At 34.3% G+C, this 25,630-nt stretch overlaps 1 protein-coding gene across 1 annotated transcript in view; it reads right to left on the minus strand.

The window, feature by feature from the left end:
- LOC136802232 (polycystin-1-like protein 2) overlaps positions 1–25,630 on the minus strand; it is a 118,562-nt gene that overhangs the window by 42,244 nt on the left and 50,688 nt on the right. The gene's annotated exons all lie outside the window — the stretch shown is intronic.

Raw genomic sequence — 25,630 nt, forward strand, 5'->3', positions numbered from 1 at the left:
AGGAAGTACTTTTACGTGAAGACAAAAATTATAAAGTCATATCGCTGCCAGATACTCAGTGATTCATTGACCAAAAATTTAGAACAGTTGCGCTTTTTGCGTGTCGCATTGAGCTCGTACTGAACAATATTTTCTACGGCTTTTTTTTGCATTCATCACTCCCCATAATCCATCGCTGGCAAGTATAATGAACTTGTTCTTCTTGGTAGTGTCCTCTAAATCGATATGGTCGACGTTTGGATCAGGTGAAACGATGAATTTTTCGGAAGATTCGTCATAGCTCCAAAAGTTACCTAGTGACCTTGAGACAGCCAGAAAAGGATGATATTCGTAACGAGGACCCAAGGAGGAGTGCTCGAGTGGTTCAGCTTGACATCACGTTTCCAAACCAACCTTGGGGGCACCATTTCCATCAGCAACACGTCCTCCTAGCTGTCCAATCCTTGTTTTTTCTCGAACACTGTCAGGTGTAAGGTCAACGGTTAGTTCTTGATCTTTATGGAAACAACTGATAGAAAAAATTATTTCTAGGGATAGAGTTTTCAGATTTTCTTTTAATAAGGTGTTTGTTTTTTGGGTATTTAAGATATAATCAAAAATATATTTCAAAACCAAAAAATTTAAAAATCCATAACTCGGAGTTTCATGCTCTAAGCAATCATCAGATGTAACTAAAAAATTAAAAAGCTGTGCGAAAACATATGTTACAAAGTTGGTAAAATGCTGATTAAAAAGTCGTAAAAAAGTGATAAAATCGTAAAACTATGAATTGTCACGAAGGACATCAAATGTGTCCGGAGGGACGTCTTTAAAGTTTTTTAAAAAGAATTTGCTCATATGACGGCACGTGGAGATTAGTTCGGTTCTTTTGTTTATAAGTTTGTCTTTGGAAGTAATTATGTGGTACTTTTCGGTCATGCAAAGGTTGCACGATTTGCCCCCATTTGAATAGGGTTTGCATGATCGATGACTTTCCAGGATAACAGGGGCGAAATGTTTTTGCGCTGTAGTTTCCATACGTGCTTTGAAAGTTCAGTGGAATTCTCTTTTTCCTCATACCTAAAAGTATGTTTGTGTTGGTTCCATCTCGTTTTGAATGTATTTTCGGTAAGGCCGATGTAGTTGACACCCTCGTCGTCTGGGGAGGATTTTACCGTGCATTGGTATATTAAATGCTTATCCAGACAGTTTCCGTTTAGAGGACATTCATTTTTTGCACGACAGTTGCAGGTTTCATGGGTGGTATCATTGGCTGTTTTGCGGTTGAGAACTTTTCTATTATGGGATGAAATAATGCTCGAGACATTTGGGAGGCAGCTGTAGCTGACCTTGAGGTTATTTCTAGGTTGTTTCCTCTAACAAATCGATATTTAAACGAGCTTCTGCACTTTATAACGACGCACTAAGTAGCAGCGGGTACAAGTCAAAACTCGAATTCAAGAAGAAAACAATCAACAAAAAGAAGAAAAACAGAAAACGTAAAATCATCTGGTTTAATCCGCCATTCAATCTCAACGTCAGAACCGATGTCGCAAAACGTTTCCTATCAATCGTGAGCAAAAACTTTCCCAAAACGCACAGGTTACACAAGCTGTTCAATAGAAATAACCTCAAGGTCAGCTACAGCTGCCTCCCAAATGTCTCGAGCATTATTTCATCCCATAATAGAAAAGTTCTCAACCGCAAAACAGCCAATGATACCACCCATGAAACCTGCAACTGTCGTGCAAAAAATGAATGTCCTCTAAACGGAAACTGTCTGGATAAGCATTTAATATACCAATGCACGGTAAAATCCTCCCCAGACGACGAGGGTGTCAACTACATCGGCCTTACCGAAAATACATTCAAAACGAGATGGAACCAACACAAACATACTTTTAGGTATGAGGAAAAGAGAATTCCACTGAACTTTCAAAGCACGTATGGAAACTACAGCGCAAAAACATTTCGCCCCTGTTATCCTGGAAAGTCATCGATCATGCAAAACCCTATTCAAATGGGGGCAAATCGTGCAACCTTTGCATGACCGAAAAGTACCACATAATTACTTCCAAAGACAAACTTATAAACAAAAGAACCGAACTAATCTCCACGTGCCGTCATATGAGCAAATTCTTTTTAAAAAACTTTTAAAGACGTCCCTCCGGACACATTTGATGTCCTTCGTGACAATTCATAGTTTTACGATTTTATCACTTTTTTACGACTTTTTAATCAGCATTTTACCAACTTTGTAACATATGTTTTCGCACAGCTTTTTAATTTTTTAGTTACATCTGATGATTGCTTAGAGCATGAAACCCCGAGTTATGGATTTTTAAATTTTTTGGTTTTGAAATATATTTTTGATTAAAGAAGCTCTACTCCTGGTTGGTTTTATCGAGCACTCTTTGAATATGATTTCACCTTATTTGATTGGTATTTAAGATATATATTTATTATAGATTTTCCTCGAGAATTGTTTGTTGTTGTTAGAGGATGTCTCCTCTATTTTAGATATATATAGTATGAAAAAATAAAATGTTTTCTCCTGTCAGAACTACAAACAACAAAGAGTGGCCGAATTCTTTTTCCTCTTAGAGAGACTATGTTGCAATGAAAGGGTAATATATATATAGTCTAGAAGTATAAAACCTTCAACTACTCAGAATGGAAACATTAAAGACAAAAACCCACAAAACAAAAAGACAATACAAATACAACAAAAATCTAGAATGAACATTCACAGAAAATCAATCAGGTTGGAGTAGAAAAGGAAAATATGATGACATAGAAATCCGTCAATGTAAAACTAGTGATCTAAAATGACTTTAAGGAAGAAAGTAACTCAATATGAGTATAGATATATATATATACTATGTTTTCCGAAGGCGACTGAGTGTGGGCCCTTAAACACGTGGAAAGTCACTATGCCAGTCACAAGTCTGGGACTTCGGGTTTTGTTTTGTTTATGTATCCTTTTTTTTTTTTTTTTTTTTTTTTTAAATTTATTTGATGTGTTTGCTTTTGTATTTGTCCCCATTTTGTATGTATTTTGATGAACTTCAGGAAGTGTGTTTATCAAAAAAGTTTTTTGCAATTCATTGTTTCTCCACTATTACTATTCTTCTATCTTCATTTGGATTAGGTTTTTCTTTCACATACCACTATTTAAATTCCCTTTAACTTTTTGCTAAATTACCCTCTGTTTCGGAATGATTAAAAAATAAAAAATACCAAAAAAATCGTAAATACACACAATTAACAAAAATATTCTTAACTTTTTTCGTTTTTATCAGTTTGAGTTATTTATATATCAATACTTTTCTTTCTCTAAAATGACAGATATTACATATCTTCACTATATATATATATATAGTATGTAAAATCAAATTGTAAAATCAAATATGACTGGCAGAGTCCATGCACTTGATGTTGATGTGGATAACATTAATTGCAAAGTGCAAAATTATGTTTATGTTCTTCAGTGTTCGTCTTGTTTTGTCCAATATGTTGGTGAAAGTGCTGTCTCTCTTAATCTTAGAATGAATATTCACAGAAAAGGAAAATCAGGTTGTGAAATTTCCATTGATCACTATAAGAATGTGTGTCCCGGTGCTACTTTTACCATCCAGATTCTTGAACTTTTGCCCGGTGATGGTTATTTAAATGGGAAAATTGATCCTGCAATGTTAAAACTTCGACTAGAAAGAGAAGATCATTGGATAAAAACTTTACGATCTATTTATCCATATGGTTTGAATGAGCGAGTAAAATCTATGAACAAGGACATTCCGGCTGGGAAATTATTTCCACCTCTTCCCAGACATGGCACTAAGTTTGTTGAGCACCGTTACCGCTCCAAAGTTAAGGCTAGGATCTCTGATCTAGATTCTCTTGTTCATTCCATTTTTTCTTTTTCTCCGGAAGAACGTTCCAAGAAATGTCGCATTTTGTTTGATAGGCTTCGACAGTCAAATTTACGAAAACTTGCAGAACAAGCTAGCACTTCACTTTTTTCTTGCGAAAGTCATCTGAAAAGATGGTATGAATTATTGATCGATACTTTTCTCACGAAGACTATGAAAATTGATAAAGCTAATGTTAAGAAATCTCCTTCCCACATCCTTCCTATTTATTTCCACAATAAAGGTCTTGAGTTTATTCAGCTCAAAAATATTCTTCGCAAGCCTTGTGTGAATTCCAAACTTCCTGAAATACTTCAAAAAGATCCACCATCGATTGTTTACTCTTTAACTCCTACGATTAGAAATAAAATCTTTAATTATAAAGAAACTGTAAATTCCATCAATACAGCAGATTTAGAAACTTTTGGCACCAACCTTCCATCTTGTGAGTGTCACGATTCTCCTTTTATTGATCTAGACCATGGTCATGTCATGACCGGAGATTAAGTTTCATTAAAAATAACCATTTGCGAAAATTGATATCCAAGGGACCAAATTATCGTGAACCTCGAAATATCAATTGGAATAAATGCAGAGATGTTATTTCTAGTGGTCTGGATAGTTTTGTGAATAAAACTTCAGCCAAAATTAATGAGAATGACGAAAACTTTCTTCAATGGAAAGTTGAAGTGTTAAAACAGGTGGATAAAAAGATAAAGTTTTTGAAAAAGAAGATCAGGTACAATAAAGTGAGCTATGTGCTCAAAAGACAAGATGTTACTGATTATTTGAATGTTTTACACACTAATTTTGTTATTGTCCCCATTGATAAAGCTGCTAATAACGTTGCATTTATTTGTAAACGTTTCTATGTTGAAGTAATTTTGAAGGAGATTGGGATTTTGGGTGCAGGAAATGAAACATACATTAGAGTTAATCAGAATAAAGCAGAAATGGTGAATGAAAATGTTCGTTTTTCTAAACGTTTTGGTCTTGCTGTTTCTGAGAAGGACTTGGATCTTCCATGTATCTATTGGACTCCAAAGAAACACAAGACTCCTACTGGTAAACGTTTCATTATCGCTTCAAAACATTGTTCCACCAAACTGATTTCTAGATCTGTCAGTCTAGTTTTTAAGCTTGTTTACAGACAAGTTGAAAATTTCCATACGAAAGCAAAGTTTTTGAGCAATTATAATAAATTTTGGGTACTTCAAAATTGTGATCCAGTACTAGATTCACTCAACCGAATCAATAAAAAGAAAAACGCCAAATCTATTTCCACCTTTGACTTTAGTACATTGTACACAAAGATTCCTCATGACAAACTGATTAAAGAACTATCAGAGGTCATTGATTTTGTATTTGATGCAGGTAACTGCAAGTTTATCGCTATTTCTAAAAATGATAAAGCGTATTGGTCAAAAACAAAACCCAAATCTTCTGTGTCTTTTACACAGAATTCTTTGAAAACTGCTATGAAACATCTGATAAAAAATTGTTTTTTCAATGCAGGTGATATTGTTATGTGTCAAGTGATCGGGATTCTTTTGTTGGTGAACTGTAGTTGAAGGTTTTATACTTCAACTACTCAAAATGGAAACAATAAAGACAAAAACCCACAAAACAAAAAGACAATACAAATACAACAAAAATCTAGAATGAACATTCACAGAAAATCAATCAGGTTGGAGTAGAAAAGGAAAATATGATGACATAGAAATCCGTCAATGTAAAACTAGTGATCTAAAATGACTTTAAGGAAGAAAGTAACTCAATATGAGTTAAGATGGAATGAAGTAACTCAGTATGAGTCAAAAAATATTTCAAGAAAACACATTATCTGTTCCTCAGTTTTCGACCTACACAGGATTTCGGCCTTTTACGAAAATATCCAAAATTTATTATAATTGCTCAAAAACTTTGCTTTCGTATGGAAATTTTCAACTTGTCTGTAAACAAGCTTAAAAACTAGACTGACAGATCTAGAAATCAGTTTGGTGGAACAATGTTTTGAAGCGATAATGAAACGTTTACCAGTAGGAGTCTTGTGTTTCTTTGGAGTCCAATAGATACATGGAAGATCCAAGTCCTTCTCAGAAACAGCAAGACCAAAACGTTTAGAAAAACGAACATTTTCATTCACCATTTCTGCTTTATTCTGATTAACTCTAATGTATGTTTCATTTCCTGCACCCAAAATCCCAATCTCCTTCAAAATTACTTCAACATAGAAACGTTTACAAATAAATGCAACGTTATTAGCAGCTTTATCAATGGGGACAATAACAAAATTAGTGTGTAAAACATTCAAATAATCAATAACATCTTGTCTTTTGAGCACAGAGCTCACTTTATTGTACCTGATCTTCTTTTTCAAAAATTTTATCTTTTTATCCACCTGTTTTAACACTTCAACTTTCCATTGAAGAAAGTTTTCGTCAGTCTCATTAATTTTGGCTGAAGTTTTATTCACAAAACTATCCAGACCACTAGAAATAACATCTCTGCATTTATTCCAATTGATATTTCGAGGTTCACGATAATTTGGTCCCTTGGATATCAATTTTCGCAAATGATTATTTTTAATGAAACTTAAATCTCCGGTCATGATATGACCATGGTCTAGATCAATAAAAGGAGAATCGTGACACTCACAAGATGGAAGGTTGGTGCCAAAAGTTTCTAAATCTGCTGTATTGATGGAATTTACAGTTTCTTTATAATTAAAGATTTTATTTCTAATCGTAGGAGTTAAAGAGTAAACAATCGATGGTGGATCTTTTTGAAGTTTTTCAGGGAGTTTGGAATTCACACAAGACTTTCGAAGAATATTTTTGAGCTGAATAAACTCAAGACCTTTATTGTGGAAATAAATAGGAAGGATGTGGGAAGGAGATTTCTTAACATTAGCTTTATCAATTTTCATAGTCTTCGTAAGAAAAGTATCGATCAATAATTCATACCATCTTTTCAGATGGCTTTCGCAAGAAAAAAGTGAAGTGCTAGCTTGTTCTGCAAGTTTTCGTAAATTTGACAGATATATATAGTCTAGAAGTATAAAACCTTCAACTACTCAAAATGGAAACAATAAAGACAAAAACCCACAAAAACAAAAAGACAATACAAATACAACAAAAATCTAGAATGAACATTCACAGAAAATCAATCAGGTTGGAGTAGAAAAGGAAAATATGATGACATAGAAATCCGTCAATGTAAAACTAGTGATCTAAAATGACTTTAAGGAAGAAAGTAACTCAATATGAGTTAAGATGGAAAGAAGTAACTCAATATGAGTCAAAAAATATTTCAAAAAAAAAAAAAAAAACACATTATCTGTTCCTCAGTTTTCGACCTACACAGGATTTCGGCCATTTGTGAAAATATCCTCCTATATGATGGAAATAGGGTTGTGTAGGTAGGCCAAGCAGTGTTATCTAGACACCACCACAGATAAAAAGATGTAAAAAGATGTGTTTAGTGAAAGTATGAAACGCGCGCAAATATTAAATAAACTAAAACTTAAACTCCACGGAACCAGCCGAAGAAACTAAAATAACAATGAAAAAAGAAGTGTACTTTCTACTAGACAAAGTTGCCACACCTTTGACACGTTTCTGCCACAACGTTGTAGAAAGCATACTAGATGGGAAGGAACTGGGATTGGATCGCCACTATCCAACCCTGTGGCTCTCACACACATTTTACAGTTCAAAGAAGAAGATGGAAAGAGTGGGAAAAGAATGAGAATTTAAAAAAATCGGACTATAACCCGGTTCGAAGCCCCGTACACCGTGACCGCTCACCGCAAGAGCTGGCGAACGAGTGAATCTTGAGAGAGTTGAAATCTTGAAAATTCTGAAAAATGACGAACTATAACCCGTCGAAGACTGTAATCTAACTTTGCGTTTTCAGCACCTTGACATCGCATTCTTTGTATAAAAACTTTGGCTTTAACTTTCAAGTCCTCGAAAAGTAACGTAGAACGAGCAATCCTGAGAAGTTCACCAACAAAAGAAGAATAAAAAATCGATTCTGGCAAGTTGCTATCTCTATGTGGCATTCGGACTATGGAAAAAGGAAATGCATCCCGCTTATCAAACAACTTATAAATAAATATCCCGTCTTTGATGGTAATATCCAGGTTTAAAAAAGAAGCATGATTACCAGAGTGCTCAATTTTGAGTTCAAGCTCATCTGGATAGATATCTCTATACACAGACTGAAACAAGTTACCGTCATTGATAGCACACAAATCATCAATGAATCTTTTAGTCGAATGAAAATGGCGAGCCTTAACCTTATTTTCCTCAATGACTCTGCTCATATACCTTTGTTCGTATTGGTAGAGGAAAAGATTAGCCCAAAATGGCGCCGGATCGATTCCCATGGGGGAATCCCGATCACTTGACACATAACAATATCACCTGCATTGAAAAAACAATTTTTTATCAGATGTTTCATAGCAGTTTTCAAAGAATTCTGTGTAAAAGACACAGAAGATTTGGGTTTTGTTTTTGACCAATATGCTTTATCATTTTTAGAAATAGCGATAAACTTGCAGTTACCTGCATCAAATACAAAATCAATGACCTCTGATAGTTCTTTAATCAGTTTGTCATGAGGAATCTTGTGTACAATGTACTAAAGTCAAAGGTGGAAATAGATTTGGCGTTTTTCTTTTTATTGATTCGGTTGAGTGAATCTAGTACTGGATCACAATTTTGTAGTACCCAAAATTTATTATAATTGCTCAAAAACTTTGCTTTTGTATGGAAATTTTCAACTTGTCTGTAAACAAGCTTAAAAACTAGACTGACAGATCTAGAAATCAGTTTGGTGGAACAATGTTTTGAAGCGATAATGAAACGTTTACCAGTAGGAGTCTTGTGTTTCTTTGGAGTCCAATAGATACATGGAAGATCCAAGTCCTTCTCAGAAACAGCAAGACCAAAACGTTTAGAAAAACGAACATTTTCATTCACCATTTCTGCTTTATTCTGATTAACTCTAATGTATGTTTCATTTCCTGCACCCAAAATCCCAATCTCCTTCAAAATTACTTCAACATAGAAACGTTTACAAATAAATGCAACGTTATTAGCAGCTTTATCAATGGGGACAATAACAAAATTAGTGTGTAAAACATTCAAATAATCAACAACATCTTGTCTTTTGAGCACAGAGCTCACTTTATTGTACCTGATCTTTTAATGTTTTATTATTGTGAAACTATGTCCTTGGTTTTCCATAAGGAAAACGCCTTAGTCACAGGTTAGCGGTGCATTAAGATATCAATGGTAGCATAACTCATTTTCCTTTTCAAGTTATATTGGTTTAGAGTTTGGATTTTTAAGATTCATAAGATATAAGTAATCATTCATTCTCACCTTGTTCTTGTTTTTATTTGCGTCCCATGATTGGTCAATTTGGCCAGGGATATGTTATAGCGGAGCTGGATGAGGGACGAGAATTCCTTAGCGGATTGCTTCTTTGTCTTTTCTATTGTAAACTGTTCATAATAGAAATCCATCTCTGTCCCCTTGAGTGTTCTGTTTTTATAAGAAAAATGAAACAGACAAAGTATTCATGCAGTACGTTTGCATATATTTTGCTATGATGTTCCCGCTTTTCATCAAAATAATATTTGCAAAAGATACCCCAAAAGCTTCTTTGTAAATGAAATCTAATTTTATCAGCATGTGTTATGAATTTGAGAAGCTTTCATGATTTCTCTTTAAAAATTTCGGATGTAAATATTTTGACAAATATTGTTTCAATTGACTTGAAATTTTTTCCATAATCAGACATACCGACTTGCTATCTGAAAATATCAGTAAGAAAGTGAGGCACCCCGCGGTGTAGCGCGGTATTTCAAATGAAAAAGAGCTATTTATAATCTTATAGAAGAAATTTCTTATAACTTTACTAATGAAAAAATGTTTTTCATTTTTTTAAATTGTCATTCATCAATGTTTGACAGACCCTCTTGATAATTAAAAGTTTTTAATCGTGAACAATAAATGCAGCAGCAGAATCATTGGCTAAAAAGAAATCCAAATTTCACGAATTTGTAATTAAAAAAGTTTAATTTCATATTAAATTTTAATGTCAGGGCGGGACAGAGATAGAACAAGGCTTTTTCAAATGTGCGTTATCCAGCTCCGCTATAACATATCCCTGATTTGGCTGTAAGTATTGTTTTCTTTTTTGTATTGTGGGCCTGGGCCGAGTCTTTTTATTGTGTTATGTTATTTGTAATGTTCTTGTCGTTTTAGTTACTAACCTTTTGAGTACTTCTATTATTATGTGTTTTCATGTCCGTTAGGTTTTAATTGTGCTATTGTTTTGATTTGAAAGTCGTTATTGATAACCGGTTCAGTTCAAACCTCGAATGGGGTGGCTGAAACGGTTAGGTTGGAATTTTCCGAGAAGTAGAAGTAAATGAAGAATGTAATAAGTAGAGATGTGAGAATAATAATTATTAATTAAGAATCAAGGTGGATTTTTTATGTATTATAAATATATTTTCAAAAAATAATCAACTTGATAAAAATTATGAAATATATTGTAAGTGTATCAATCTGTTATAAAGGTTGTGCGTGTGAGTAGTTGTTTTAAGTTTTTATGTCGCTTGTTTATAATCTGAGGTCTGGTCGGGAAGATAGATTTCTATGTGTGGTCACTTTTTAGTAGATGCCAGTGTCTATTTAGGATGTTTTTAATTGGTTGAAGATTCTTGTAGTATTCGATAACGAACGGAAGGTAATATTTAGAATTTTGTGAATTTTGATACGTTTTTTGTAGGTATTTGTTATTGTTTTTCCACTTGTTTTTCTTTTGTAAACATTCTTTTTGTGTCATGTGTTTTGTTTTTTTGAATTTCTTTTCGATTAGTGTTTTAGAGTAACCCCTGTTTGTGTCATGTATCTGGTTTACGTAGGCATTAAATTCGTTTAACTCTTTAAGGTTGCCTATCCACAGGAGAAATATATCATCTAGAAATATGCTATATAGTAAAATCTTTGATAGGTATGGTTCTATGAGTATTCTTTCTTCTTCTAGTTTTTCAAGAAATAGGTTGGCATATGCTGGACACATTCGGCTGCCCATAGCTGAGCCAAATTTTTGTCTATAGAGTGTATCTTGAAACATAAAGTAATTGTTTTAAAGTAAAAATCTGAACAGTGTTTTTATTATTTTGTTATTAGGAGAGTAAGTCAGGATTTTTGATCGATGTAGGTTTATGTAATGTAAGCGTGAATTTATACCTTCTTCATGTGGGATATTTGTGTAAAGTGATTTGATATCTATGGTCACTAGGTACTTTGTTTTGATTGCCAAATTTTGGTTTTTCATTAGTTTGATTAGGAAGTCTTTCGTGTCTTTAATGTATGAATGTATTTCTTTTGTTATTGGTTGTAAACATTTAGAGAGGAATTTTGATATATTTTCTGTTAGAAAACTAACATAAGATACTATTGGCCTTCCTGGAATTAGAGGTTTATGTATTTTAGGTAATATATAGAATAGGCTGGTACGCGGTTGTTCTGGTGGTAATAAATATTTATATATATTATCGTCTATGTGGTAGTGGTAGAATATTGTATCCAGGAAGGCCTCTAAGTTTGTTTAGACATCCTTCAGTGGACTTTTATCTATAATTTCGTAAGAGTTAGTATCATTAAGATGGTCCATAACCTTTTCTTTATACATTGTTTTATCAAGAACGACTATACAACCTCCTTTGTCAGCTTTTTTTATTTCTATTCTTTTGTTTTTTTGTAGGCGTTCTAGTGTTTTTCTTTCGAATTTGTTTAAGTTGTTGGTAAATTTTATTTGTTCGACAGTTTTAATGTGTTTTCTTATGTCTGCTATGATTTTTTTGAAGTATATTTTGAGTTTCATATTTTCAGGTGGGGGAGCCTTCCAGTGACTTCCTCCAAAGTATTTTTGGTTTTTGTTTATTATTTCGAAAATAGTACATAGTAGACGGTTTTTAGCTTCCTTCCGTTTATTGGAATGGTAGATTATCCATTGGCCGTGGTGTCGTATGATGATTTCCCTCGCTTCCTTTCCTGCATTTAATAGGTTTTCGTCCCATTCTTTCTTACAATCGGCACTTAAAGTTGTTTTTGTTTGCAGCGTTGGGATAAAACCATTCGAAATCGAATTCAATTTCCTCGAATTAATCAACTTCGTTTGCTTCGACGTATGTTGAAGGACTTTCGTAGCGTGGTGTTTATATTTGGATTGCATGTGTTCAGTGTCTATATCGTTCGCGTTAGTTTCGGTAGCCTTTTCCTTTGGGATCCTGAATGCTCGTGCTTTTGGTAGTAATCAGTCGAATTCGTCCTATGAATCTTAAAAGTTTCCTTGTTGTAACATGTGGTTAAGTGCATGGTTCCTACGTATTCATTTCCGTATAAGATAAATAGTGAGAAAGCAGTTGTGACCACAATAATTAAAACATCAAAAACAGATATATATCTAAAATAGAGGAGACATCCTCTATTAGCAACAAATAATTCTTGAGGAAAATCTATAATAAATATATATCTTAAATACCCAAAAAAACAAACACCTTATTAAAAGAAAATCTGAAAACACTATCCCTAAAAATAATTTTTTCTATCAGTTGTTTCCATAAAGATCACCGTCTATCAAGAGTTATCGGTTTGATGCTTATAAGAAAAATAAATAGGGACAAAACTACTTTCTCTTTCGTTTTTAGGCGGCATTCGCAGATATTTGGTAAGAAAACAGTGAGAAGGAAAAAGAGATTGGATTTATGTTGGAACTTTTGTTGGAACTGAAGAAAAAGCCTCTTCCAAACATGAAACGGTTATAATCACTCATAGTTTGGGGAATTTTCAATTATCCAGTCTTTGGCCTATAGCCTATTATAGCCTATGAACTTTTTGTACTGTATATATATGCTTTTATTTGGGCTATTACTTTTCGTAGAAAAACTTTTTCTGCTCACTTTGGGCCTCAGTTGAGTATGTTGGGTAGATTTTGGGTTGGGAAATAGGTAAAAAGTAAAATTATACATAAACATGTTTGAGTGTTTGAGAGTATTTTGACTTGACTTCATGTTATGTTTTTCTTATCTTTACCACCACAAAATTATCCAACAGAATATAATTTATAAACTATTTTCAAGTATAAAAATATTTGGCTGAAGCAAACTTTGTACAAATTTTATATATTTAATGATAAAGGAAAAACATCTCGAAATTCTTTTATTATACTCCTTTGTGACAGTACTTCTGTTGGGAAGTTCGAAGCTTTTCCACCGAACAGAATTGAGCACTAATAACTAATAATTCCAATAAAAAAATAATTTCAGACAGTGCTTTAGGCATCATAACTTTGCCTAAAAATGCAATGACTACAAAGTGGATTTGTACCGTCAAGGGCTCTAACTTGGGACAGTCTGACAAAGCATGGGACAGCAATTTTGCAATCATTGTATCGAACCTCCAAACCCATTTAATCAACATAGTCGAATATCATGGAAAACAAACTTGTTGTCAACAGAGATTTAACAGTGAAAATACAGTCCAGAAAGTCAATCATCCCATAATATGACCACTCGTCCCAAGTTAGACCCGTTGACGGTACTGTGTGCCAGATATCCAAAACAATAACAATCCATTGTATGTAATATATACATGTCAATGTCGTAACGTGCGTACTTTCAATTTTTTGCGGTACTTCAAAAATTTCAGAATTTTTGGGCACTTTCTTCGTATTCGCTTATCCAAAACTGCACGTAAAACGTACCCCAAAATCAGTCACTTTTATAACATTATAACTCGGTCTTTGATGACTGGGAAGATTCAACGACAAAATTTTGAGAGTTGAATAAAGTAAAGTTTGAAGTTTATCCTTCAGCGCAGTCTAAAGGGCTGGGTGAAACCATGTTTGAACTATGAGCCTATATCTTGGATATCTCTCTCATATCAAAACTGTTCAATGCGATCGAAAAAATCTTTCCCAGCTGAATTCCATGATAGGGAATGTTTGTGAAGCTATTATAGTCATTGTTTGCACCAATATAAAGTTACTTCTGCAAGTTAGTAGTTAAATCGACAAAACTACTTGAATTCATTATGTTCAAAAAGTATTGTCTGTCATTCCAATGTATGATAGAAGTCTATTCCAATAAATTTGATGTTGGTTCCAAGCAGTATTCTTCTTCTTTCTTCCCAAGAATGCTCCACTTTCTCATCAAAGTTGTAGAGGCGTTCAGCCCGTTTCTTCCGGCGACGGCGATTCCTCAGGGTGTGTTTGGGCACTGTTATTTCCTCGTTATCGATATCAGAGGAGGCTGACAGACTAATTTCACATGAATCCATAGTGTTTTATTTAGATATTTAATTTATACTGAAACGATATAGAAAAACAATAGAAACAAGCATGCTCCTTAAATTACCAACCTTATTACAGGGAAAATACTTAATACAACACTCTCAAAAGTTTTTGTAGCATTTGATCGTAGTTTTACACTCCTTTTTCGAGTGTCCCGGTTTCAAACAATTAAAACAACAATGGTTTTTCTTCAAAATTTCTCTGCGAGCACTATTTGTCGTAACAATAGTACATTGATCACTGTAATGATCTGTGCTTTGGCAAAATCTGCAAAACTTTTTTCTTTGTTGTGCACCTCCAAAGTTCATTGAGGAGCGTTTTTTCGAATTCGAATTTTCTGCTTCGGGACCTTTCAAATAATCAAAGTTTTCTCTTGCTAGAATTTCCTCATTAATAGCTTTCAAAAATTCAGTTATGTCCCAAGTGTTACTTCCAAGAGTTCTACTGAGATGTAAACGAACGACATTTGGTAATTTCTCTAAAACAATAGGTATCAACATCGGACCCAAAGTTTCTTTCTCAATTCCGATTGATTTTAAAGCACGGACATTGCTTTCGACTGTGTCATACAATTTTCGAAGTTCTTTAGCTGAGCCGTTACTTAGCTTTTCTAATTTAATCAGTTTATTCATAAGACTCGAACGGATGAGTTGCGAATTTCCATAACGTTCAGTTAGGAGTTGCCAGGCTTTATCATAATTTTCTCCACTAAGTGGAAGTCCTTGAATTGCTTGCTGAGCTTCATCTCGAACGTAACTTTGCAAATACGTGAATTTTTCAATGTCAGACAGTTTCGAATTTTCGTGGATGGTCGCAGTAAACGTGTCTCTAAACGAATTCCATTCTAACGGGTCTCCTTTGAATTTCGGGATTTCGATTTTCGGCAAGCGGACACCGTCGTTCTTTCTTTCGATGATCGGTTGTTGTACTGTGGCAGCGATTGTACCCGTAGCGATCGGCGTGACGTTTACGTTAGCGTAAGGTGTTTCAAGTTTTCGTTCTAATCGTTTAAGTTTTGAAACGTACTTCTGTACTTTCAGTTCAAATTCAGTGTTGGCATTCAGTTCATCAGCCATTTCCTCGTCGTCAGACAGGAGTTCCAAAATTTTCTCGTCAAGTTTTTTAATCGTGTCGTGCTTACTTTGTATCGCGATGATATTGCTATTCAGTTCATCCATTACATCGTATCGTTGTGTTTCGGTGAGCGTATCAAAATTCGGGTTGTCGGACTTGGCAAACAATTTACTAGCGTTCAGTCGGTAAGCGTTTCTGCTTTTCTTCAATTTGGCAAGGTGAGCCATATTTTCAAAATCAAATCAATAATCACGTGTAATCAAAATCAATCAAATCAAATCTCAAATATCTGCGATCGGTAACAAATCCAAAATCAAATCAAAATTTCAATATCCGAACCGCGTATCAAAAATCAAATCAATTCCAATAAATCAAATCTCATAACAGCAACAAATCAATTCCAATATCCGGGTCGGTCAGGACCATGTGATTCCAAGCAAATAAAGAGGACTGTATTTTTCTATTAAATTTCACAAGATGTTTCTTCTATAACCTCAAATTTCAACTAAATAAAAACGCTAACTTCACAACAAAAAACATGCTTTATATAATAATTGATCACGTGACTTCATCAATTATTCACAGGTGGAACTACCATTACACAGTCTCAAATATACGGAATAAAATCATATTTCTATTCATTCGTTGTCGTGGAGCCTCGATTTCGAGACGACGGTATGTGCCGCGCAAAATCTGCTTTTCAAAATCGTACCCTTACAGTGCAGTTCAATATGCCTGAAAAGGTACCCTTTCAGTGCATTTTCTCTTGATTTACCCAACCCTTATAGTGCACTATATTTCTCAGCTGTAAATCTGCGTGAAAGAAAAAGCTTTGGAAATTTTCTGTTTCAAAGAAAAACTGGGAAAATTATTCTTGTCAGCTGTAATTATCAGACAATAGAAACTTTTTCAAACAAACGAGAAGTATAAACCTTTCTTTTTAACAATTATTTTGAATTTGTTTTAAAATTCGACCCTTGCAGTGCAATCTCACAGAAACACACTTGAACACACCCTTACAGTGCATTTTGGGATGCTGAAAAACCCCACCCTTAAGCGCGGCACATGACGTAGGCCAGATCATATGAGTGCCCCCCCCCCCGGGTATCCTTACACCCCTTTGCATTTTTCAGTAAAATTAATCGCAATAAAACATTTCAAATTTTCAGAGAGCTCAAGAAGAAACTCCTCAAAACACCGAAGCAATGAAAAAGAATGCTGCGTTATTCATTTTAAAAACAAAGGAAACAAATAAGCTGACTCAAGTGAGTACTGAATACCTCTGATTCAATTAATCCAACCATTTGAGGAATATCAAAAGTTTGAAATTTTCATTGTTCAGAAAGTTCAAGATAAGAGCTTTTTTTGAAATAACACGCTGTCTTGGAAGACTGGATTGTAAATTTTGTTTATTCTAATTGCTATAGCAATTTATTTTATTCATTGGCAAGATATTGGAGATGGAGTGACAAGAACAATTATTTCTTTCTCATTAGGGCGCTGTCGATTCAGTTGTTGATAAGGTAAAAATATTAGTGGAGTAAGCTATCGAAAAATTATGTACTGAAGACTCTTGAATCCAATCCAGATATGGAAATGGCGGAAGTTATTCAGCAAGCACTTTCGGAAAACATGGATCCTTTCGAGGGGCTAGAGACAAAAGCTTTACAAGAGGCTTTCTCGGGTAAATTAATTAATGCGTGTCCAAATTTTCGTCATAAAAACACTTTTGCATAATCCTTTTTTTTCAAATTTTGCTGACGTCAGCAGAAATCAGCAAAATACGAAAATTTGCAATAAAGTGCTGACATCAGCAAAATTTCAAAAAAAAGGTTTTTCTCAAAATGATCCTTTTAATGATGTGCAACTTTGGTCCAAATTTCATGTTCATACCATTAGCCAAACTAGAGTTATTTAAAAAACAAGTTTTGCTGACGTCAGCATTTTTTGGTTTTTGCGATTTTTCGCAAAATTGGCAAAACCTAAATTTAAGTAACACCGATTTTCATGTTCTACATGGTAATACGCTACTTTAAAGGTATAATTTATTATGCTAGGAGCAGTGGCGTGGTGGGAAAATTTCTCTGGGGTGGCCAAGGCAAATATGGCGCCCTTTTTAAAGATTTTTTGTTTTTGGCGCCCCTCTCTATACGCTCATTATGAACACAAAAAAGGGAGTGTGTAAGCAAAGCGAGGCAGAAAATTTTGAGTTTTTGAGGTGATGAGGGGCGCCATTTTTGTATTTTCATTTGTCAATCTTTCGATATGGGCGCCTGAAAAATCCTTCTTGGCGTCCGTTATTTTTGGGCGCCCCTTCTCAAAAGGGCTCCGCTGGGGGGGGCCTGCCCCCCCCCCTGGCCCCCCCCTGCCACCACGCCACTGGCTAGGAGGGATGGAATTGCCTCCGAAAAATTAACGAAAATTTGGACACGCATTAATTTACCCGATTTTGTAAAAAAACATTTCGATTTTTTTGTCTACAAGGAGATAAAGTTGGGGAATACCTTGAGAACAGGCAAGAAAGCAACAAAAACGGTTATCATCGAAAAACCTGTAACTTTTATCTACATACCTCTTTTGGACAGCTTACAACAGTTTCTATCAAATCCTCGCATTGCAAATCTCATTTTCCAATATCTAAAGAACCCAATGATCATTTCATCTACGACATGAAGGGTGGAGAACTTTTCAAAGAGGACAATTTTTTACAAAGAACATCCTGATTGACTTTTACTATTATCAATCACGCATAAAGTCGACATTTATTACTATGTTGTAGCTAACATCAATCCCAAATTCCGTTCCAAACATGCCACCGTAAGATTATTAGCAATTGCAAACGCAAAATTGGTGAAAAAATATGGCTTTGAAAAGATTCTAGCTCCAACTATCGAAGATGTTAAAAAACTTTACAATGGGACACTTTTGATGGTTGCTAAAGAGCCAAAGATAGTGTTTGGAAAAGTTTTTGCAGCAACCGGGGACAACGAAGGTCAACATCAGTGGGGTGGATTTAAAGAGGGTGTCGGAGTGGCCTTTCAAAAGTTTCGACATTGCTTATGTAACTTATGACTAATTACAACGCATAGTTTATGGATATCGAAAATGCCCCGAACAACTCTGTCAAATCAAATTTGCAGACAGCATACAGTTTGAATAAGCGAAGTCCTTTGTGTATGCTACCTGAGTTTGACATCACAGCTCAACTCGCTCAAGATGTTATGCACACCTTTCTGGAAGGTTCTGTGCAATACGAGCTTCGTCATTGTCTCGTGAAGTTGTTCGCGGAACATCATCTCACCCTTACGGATTTGAATTCATGTATCCTGACATTCGATTTTGGATACTTGGAACAGTCTGATAGCTTTTCACAGATAAATGAGAATGTTTTTACACAAGAGAGCTACAAAATGAAACTGAATGCTGCTAATCTAGATTCTTTTTGAGAATAATTCCATGTCTTATTTACCCTTTTGTTGATGCAAACCATGGAGTTTTGAAGTTCATCGCTGAAATGTCCTGTATTGTGAACATACTTTTCTCCCCCGTTGTCTCAGAGGAGACCCTGCTTGACTTGAGAAAAAAAAATTGAAAGACACCTGAAACAATTCAAAGAACTTTTTCCTGAGCAAAACATAGCCCCCAAACAGCATTACACTATACACATGCCAACAATGATTAAAAAAGTAGGTCCACTGATTCGGTATAGTTTCAATTTCGAATCGGCGCAAAAATATTTTAAAGAAATAGCAAAAAAACAAAACTTTGAAAACATTTCGCAGTCACTTGCTAAACGGAACCAATTTTTACAGACATGCAATTTCGCAGACACGGAAGAAAATCCAAATGGGCATCCAATATTTTCAACAGAAAAGAAATTGGGACCTTTAACCTCCATTTTTGACGTCACACCGAACAGAGAACCAGTATTTGGCTAAATCAAGAAAATATTTGTCATCTCTGCCTTCGTATATTTTGAGCTTGAAATGTTCCATGCACATGAATTTAGTGATATGTTTCAGTCATATGAAGTGACACAATCAAATCATGAAGAAGTAATAAGATGCAGTGACGATATTACTTACCATATTAAAATGCAAAGAAATAAATCATCCCTGGGGGTACTACCCTTGTCGACCGACGGGGGGGCTCCGCTGAGGTTCGAAAAATGGACCCTACGTGGGACTCGAAATTTGCGAAAAAAATGACCCTGAATGGGACTGAAATTCCAAAATTTTCTCAAATTTTCTACTTTTTCCTCAAATTTTCCAAAAATAGGCACCCTACGAGGGACTTATTTTTCTATTTTGGTGTTTTTGCGACCCTACCTGAGACTTGTGGAGGTTAAAGAAGGTACCCTGAGCAGCGGAGCATCCCCGTAACCAATCTTGCCCTAGTACCCCCCCCCCTGGTAAATCATTCATACCTTTAAAATATGATTTGAAAGACATTCTTAATTCTCATTTAAAACATTGTAACCCTTTATCGTATTAATTTTTACACAAGTTTGTTCCGACTTACTCTATTTCTGCTAACATTTTTTACTATATAAGAAAATATCACTCGTTAAAATTGAATTTATGCTTCATTCCTTCTTTTTTATCTCCTTATCTCCTTGCTTTTTTCATAAATACATGTATTTTCCTTGTTTTAAGAAAACTTCACTTATTTCAAGAGTGTGCAATTTTTACTTTTTATCTATTTTCCTGATCAAGAGTGTTTCACTTGGAATAAGAATATTTCTCTTGAAAACTCTTAAATTTAGATTTATTCACTTATCAAGAAAACAGGATTTTATTGTGCAATGTATACAATCTTTACATACTGGCTGTTGAAGTACAACAGTCTTTAGCTGTGCTTTTTGACTGAATAAATTTTTTGAACATTTTGTTGCATTTATGACTGTCTAAGATGGACAATCTTTTGGTATAAAAACGATGATCATATTCTACAAAAACATCATTTTGTTCTTCTACATGTTCATTTTTCCGCTCTTTGAATTTTTTTTGTTTGATAATATATTCCACTCCGGGATATCTTCTTAACGAGTACAAAGCTGCTATCTGATTATGCTTCTATCAAAAGTCATAGTCTTTTTTTCTCCATTGCAGATTATATTGAGACAGACTTTTTTAAGGGCTCTGACCATAGTAAATTTTAATGTTTGTCAAAATATAAATTTCTGCCTGATAAAGCTAACAAAACTTAACAAAACTGATATGTAATACATTTTCTGTTAAATCAACTATTCTGAGTCTGAAAATTTAAGAATCACAAAGAAGAAAATTGATGAAGAAGAAAATGAAGATTTTTGCAACGAAGAGGTAATTAAGGTATTCTGGAATCAAAGCTTTTCTCAAATAAAATGATAAATTAATTAAAAAACTCCAGCATTAAAATAAATGACACATAACGATTTAAAATGACCACTAAAATTTTCCAATTATTGTTTTGATGCTGGAGTTTTAATAATTCAACATGACACTGTAATTAGCAAGAGATCTAGCCAAGACTTACTCAATTCAATAATGTCATCTTCTCCATCTCCTTGTGATTGTCCAATAATGTTATGATAGGTTGCGTAGAGGTGAAATAGTTTTGCAAATTTCTTTGAAATGTTTTTCGCGTAATTGTGTCTGAGTCAGCCAAATCTTTTGCTGCTACATTATCTGATATGGATTGGCACAGTTTGATTATACTCTCCTCCTGAAATCAAATTTTCAAATTGAACCAATAGATCTCGATATACAACACTATCAACACTGAAAGAAATTGAAAATATCAATTACTTCCAACATATTTTGGACATATGATTCTCAGTGAAACTTCTGCTGTGGTATGCTTGTCGCTCAGGCTTTTTTCCCAACATTTCCAAGTTCGCGACAGTCACCCCAGTCTACAAGAAAAATTCTAAAAACGATAAAAGTAATTGTAGACCGCCATTACCATTTCTAACATTTATGCTGTTTTGTTGCATTTAGAGATTATATATGGTGAAGATCATAGATCTAACCTCAAGGAGAGAAAGAGTTGAAAATACTAAATAAAATAAAGATGAAACATAAAAAGGGACTAATATTTTTATAATTATACATTTTTTTTTCCATTTTTCTAAATATATAAATCATACCAATCAAACATTCTGTCAAGAAATGAGAATTTTATGCGAAAAAGAACCAACAAACCGATAGACATAAAGTTTAAAAAGCCAAGCAGAAAATCAAAACAGCAATCACATAAACACAAACACCAAAAACCACTCAAAAACCCAACCAATGCAATATTGAGTCCCCGACTTAAGACATATGCAGCGGCTTTAAACTTGTTTTAAGGACGTCCAACACTCCGCCTCCCCTAGATTCCATAACCCTGAACCGACCCGCAGTCCAAACAAACTAACAAACATAGAAAAATAAACAAAAACTTGCACACCAATACAAAGAAACAAAAAAGGGGTTAAACAACAGACAAAACAAACAAGTTCAAAGAGACAAGAACAAGACAAACGACAAAATACAAGTATCAAAAAGCACAAATTTTCAAAAAGTAGGCCCAGAACCCATACATACATATTTTGCTAACGATCTGCCCGTAGAACAAATTAAATTGTTCTCGCCTTATACGTATTTTTCCTTTTTTTTATATTTTTTTTTTGAAATTTTCTAAATATATAAATCCAACCAATCAAACATTCTGCCAAGAAATAAGAATTTTATGCGAAAAAGAACCAACAAACCAATAGACATAAAGTTTAAAAAGCCAAGCAGAAAAACAAAACAGCAATCACATAAATACAAACACCAAAAACCACTCAAAAACCCAACAAATGCAATAGTCTAGAACATCGCGGAGAATGCAAGTCGAACGTTTTGACGTTTATCAAATCCGGGGGTTTGACGTCTCTTTTTTGACGTCAATAAAAGAGAATTTTGAATTTTTTAGCTTTTTTCATCACATGTTGCTCGAATTATTTAGAGATTTTTGAAAGTTTTACATGCTAAATTTTGTATATTTGAACTGTCTAATCTTTTTTCTCTCTGGCAATACTAAATTTGTCTGTGAGTTGATCCTCGATAAAAAGATTCAGTATTCTGTAAAAAGACAAGTTTTTTCCGATGTTTAACGAAAATTGACAAACATTCAAGGTTTAAAGAGGTAAGAGAAATCTGCCTTTTAATTATACAAATATATAGAAAGAAAGATCAGTTCTAGCTCTTACCAACGGTGTATAAATATTGATAGGTTGTAAAGGATTTTCACTATGGCAGCTAGGCTCAAAGATTCCTCCTGTCGAAAAAATTTTTGCTCAAAAAAATTGACGTTGCCATTAGAAAAGGCCAGTAGAATATACTGGAACCAGAAATAAATTATACAAATAAATCATGTTAAAGAGGATGAAAAATGCCAAAAAATGATGTATTGATGTCTATAGGTTGTAATGGTTTTTTGTCTTGAAGTTTTGAATACCTCCTTATTCTAAAGAATTAACGTCAAGTTTGAAATTGCACATTAGGAATGACTTTAGCAATAAGTAGAACAAATTTGAAAAATTTTAATGAAAAGTAAATGGTATAAAAAGAAAAAAAATTAAAATAATTCTGGCTTATTTTAAAAATATTTCATGTATGCTGTTTTTGTATTACCTAGCAGGAAAAGAGATTTATCAAAAAGGAAAACTCTCGTGCAAAAGGTCCGAAAAGTGCAGAAAATCGGGAGAAAATCTAAATGATATCTTGCACAAAAAAACAACTTTTTACCTCCTACCTAGACTAATTCTGGCATTTCTCAAACTCTCAAACAAACACTCACTTTCCTTTGAAACCAATGGTATCCAATCTTTCGTCTTGATACTTTTTTGATCAAAGTTAAAAGTTATAAAAGTTTCCTTCAAAATCGAAATTCAGAAGGACAAAAAAGAATGCAGTGAAAACTGAAGTTACATCCCATAGAAAAATATTCATTTTTTCTATGTACACCTGAACCATAACATCACGTAAAATCAATCTCTAAACAGAATTTAATTCAATTTTCCAAAATAAAATGAAGAGAAATATAAAATCAAAGGCTTCTTTGAATGATGTGATCTCTTCGAGCTTCAAAACTCAAATGACATTTTGTTGACATTTCGACATTTCGACATTCGAATGTTTTTTTAGAATTCGAACGTTTTGATTGGCGTAGATTCGAAAGCGCGCGAAAATGCATCGCAATGACTTCTTCTCGAAATGTCAAGAAATTCAAGCTGCATTCTCCGCGATGAAGTATAAAACCTTCAACTACTCAAAATGGAAACAATAAAGACAAAACCCACAAAACAAAAAGACAATACAAATACAACAAAAATCTAGAATGAACATTCACAGAAATTCAATCAGGTTGGAATTGAAAAGGGAAATATGATGACATAGAAATCCATCAATGCAAAACTAACAAACTAGTGATCTAAAGTGACTACAAGGAAGAAAGCAACTCAATATGAGTTAAGATGAAAAGAAGTAACTCAATATGAGTCAAAAATATTTCAAGAAAACACATAATCTGTTCCTCAGTTTTCGACCGGTGTCACACAAAAATTTGACTCCCCTAAATAATGACTCCCCAGTCATAATAAACTAGTAAATAGTGACTCCCCACCTCAAAATAAACTAGTAAATGAAGACTCCCTAGAGTTGCTATTTCCTAGGAAATCTTGACCCCCTTTGGTTTAAAATGACTCCCCTCTATTATCTACCTTAAGGTGGAGTCCTGGAAATTCGCCTTTTTTTGACTTAGAATGCTTTTAACAAGCTTTTTCTGCTTTTGCTTTTGAGAACTTCATCTCCACTAGAATCAATAAATGATCCCATTACTAGGTGATTTCTGTTTCAAAATGTATCTGAGATAAAAACTCTGTTGTGCAGGTGTGGTGGTTATCATTTTTCTTGCCTGGAGGGTGCCAATTTTCTTCATTAGGAAACTTTTGCCTGCTTACCTAGATTTATCTAATGAGGTGGGGTTTGTTGTACTTTTGGACTCAGTTTGAATTGACAACGCACGTCAAATAGTCCTCATTTACTTTCATTTGATGTTATATCACAGTGGCCCTTCGTGGAAACAAAAGCTTTTGAATTTTTCGGAGCATGCCACTTAAAACATATGTTATTATTATTATATGTATTGAGAAGACACCCTGCCACAGATTTTTGCAAACAGCCAACTACAGTTCGGTCAACACCCGGGGGGGGGGTACTTAGGCAAGTGAAGGGTACGGGTATGTGCCGCCCTTAAGGGTGCCTTTTTTAGACCTTCAAAATCCCGCTAAGGGTCGTAAAAATCACCAAATTTAATTTCAGTCCCCTAAGGGTTGTAAAAACAGCGAAACCCAATTTCTTGACCTTGAAAAGCCTAAATTCGAAACATTCGATCGAACAGCACTGCAATGACTTCAGTTCTTTGGGGGGGGGGTCATGATAAACTAGTTTATCTTGACTCCCTTGGCTTTTTTACGGGGAGTCATTATTTACTAAGGGAGTCAATATTTCCTAGGAAATTCCTACTCTAGGGGAGTCATTATTTCCTAGTTTATTTTAACTGGGGGGTCAGCATTTACAGGGAGTTAAAATAATCCGCTACACCGGTACAGGATTTCGGCTTTTTACGAAATTATCTTCCTATATGATGGAAATAGGGTTGTGTAGGTAGGCCAAGCAGTATTAATTATTAGACACCACCACAGATAAAAGAATGTAAAAAGTTGTGTTGTTTAGTGAAAGTATAAAACGCGCGCAAATATAAAATAAACTAAAACTTAGAATCCACGGAAGCAGCCGAAGAAACTAAAATAACACTGAGAAAAGAAGTATAGTTTCTACTAGACGAAGTTGCCACACCTTTGACACGTTTCTAGTTGCCGCAAAGTTGTAGAAAGCATACTAGAAAGGAAGGAACTGGGATTGGATCGCCACAATCCAACCCTGTGGTTCTCACACACATTTTACAGTTCAAAGAAGCAGATGGAAAGAGTGGGAAAAGAAAGAGAATTTAAAAGAATCGGACTAGAACCCGATTCGAAGCCAACTGAATCTTGAGCTACATATAAAGTATAGAAGAAAAGGTTTTCACATCATTGTAATTCAATCAAGGACTTTGACTATTTGCTTCCCGTTTGATTTATTGTCGTGGTGACAGGTGAACTCGAAGAAACAATTTAAAGAGTGAAATTAAACATATAACGAACGACCTCTTATGTACAGAAATATGGATCATTCGTGCCCTCCAAAACAGGGGAGCCTCACTGAAAGTGAAGC

This window comes from Clytia hemisphaerica, unplaced genomic scaffold, assembly GCF_902728285.1.
Source record: "Clytia hemisphaerica strain Z4C2 unplaced genomic scaffold, Clytia hemisphaerica genome assembly, whole genome shotgun sequence".
NCBI classification, from domain to species: domain Eukaryota; kingdom Metazoa; phylum Cnidaria; class Hydrozoa; order Leptothecata; family Clytiidae; genus Clytia; species Clytia hemisphaerica.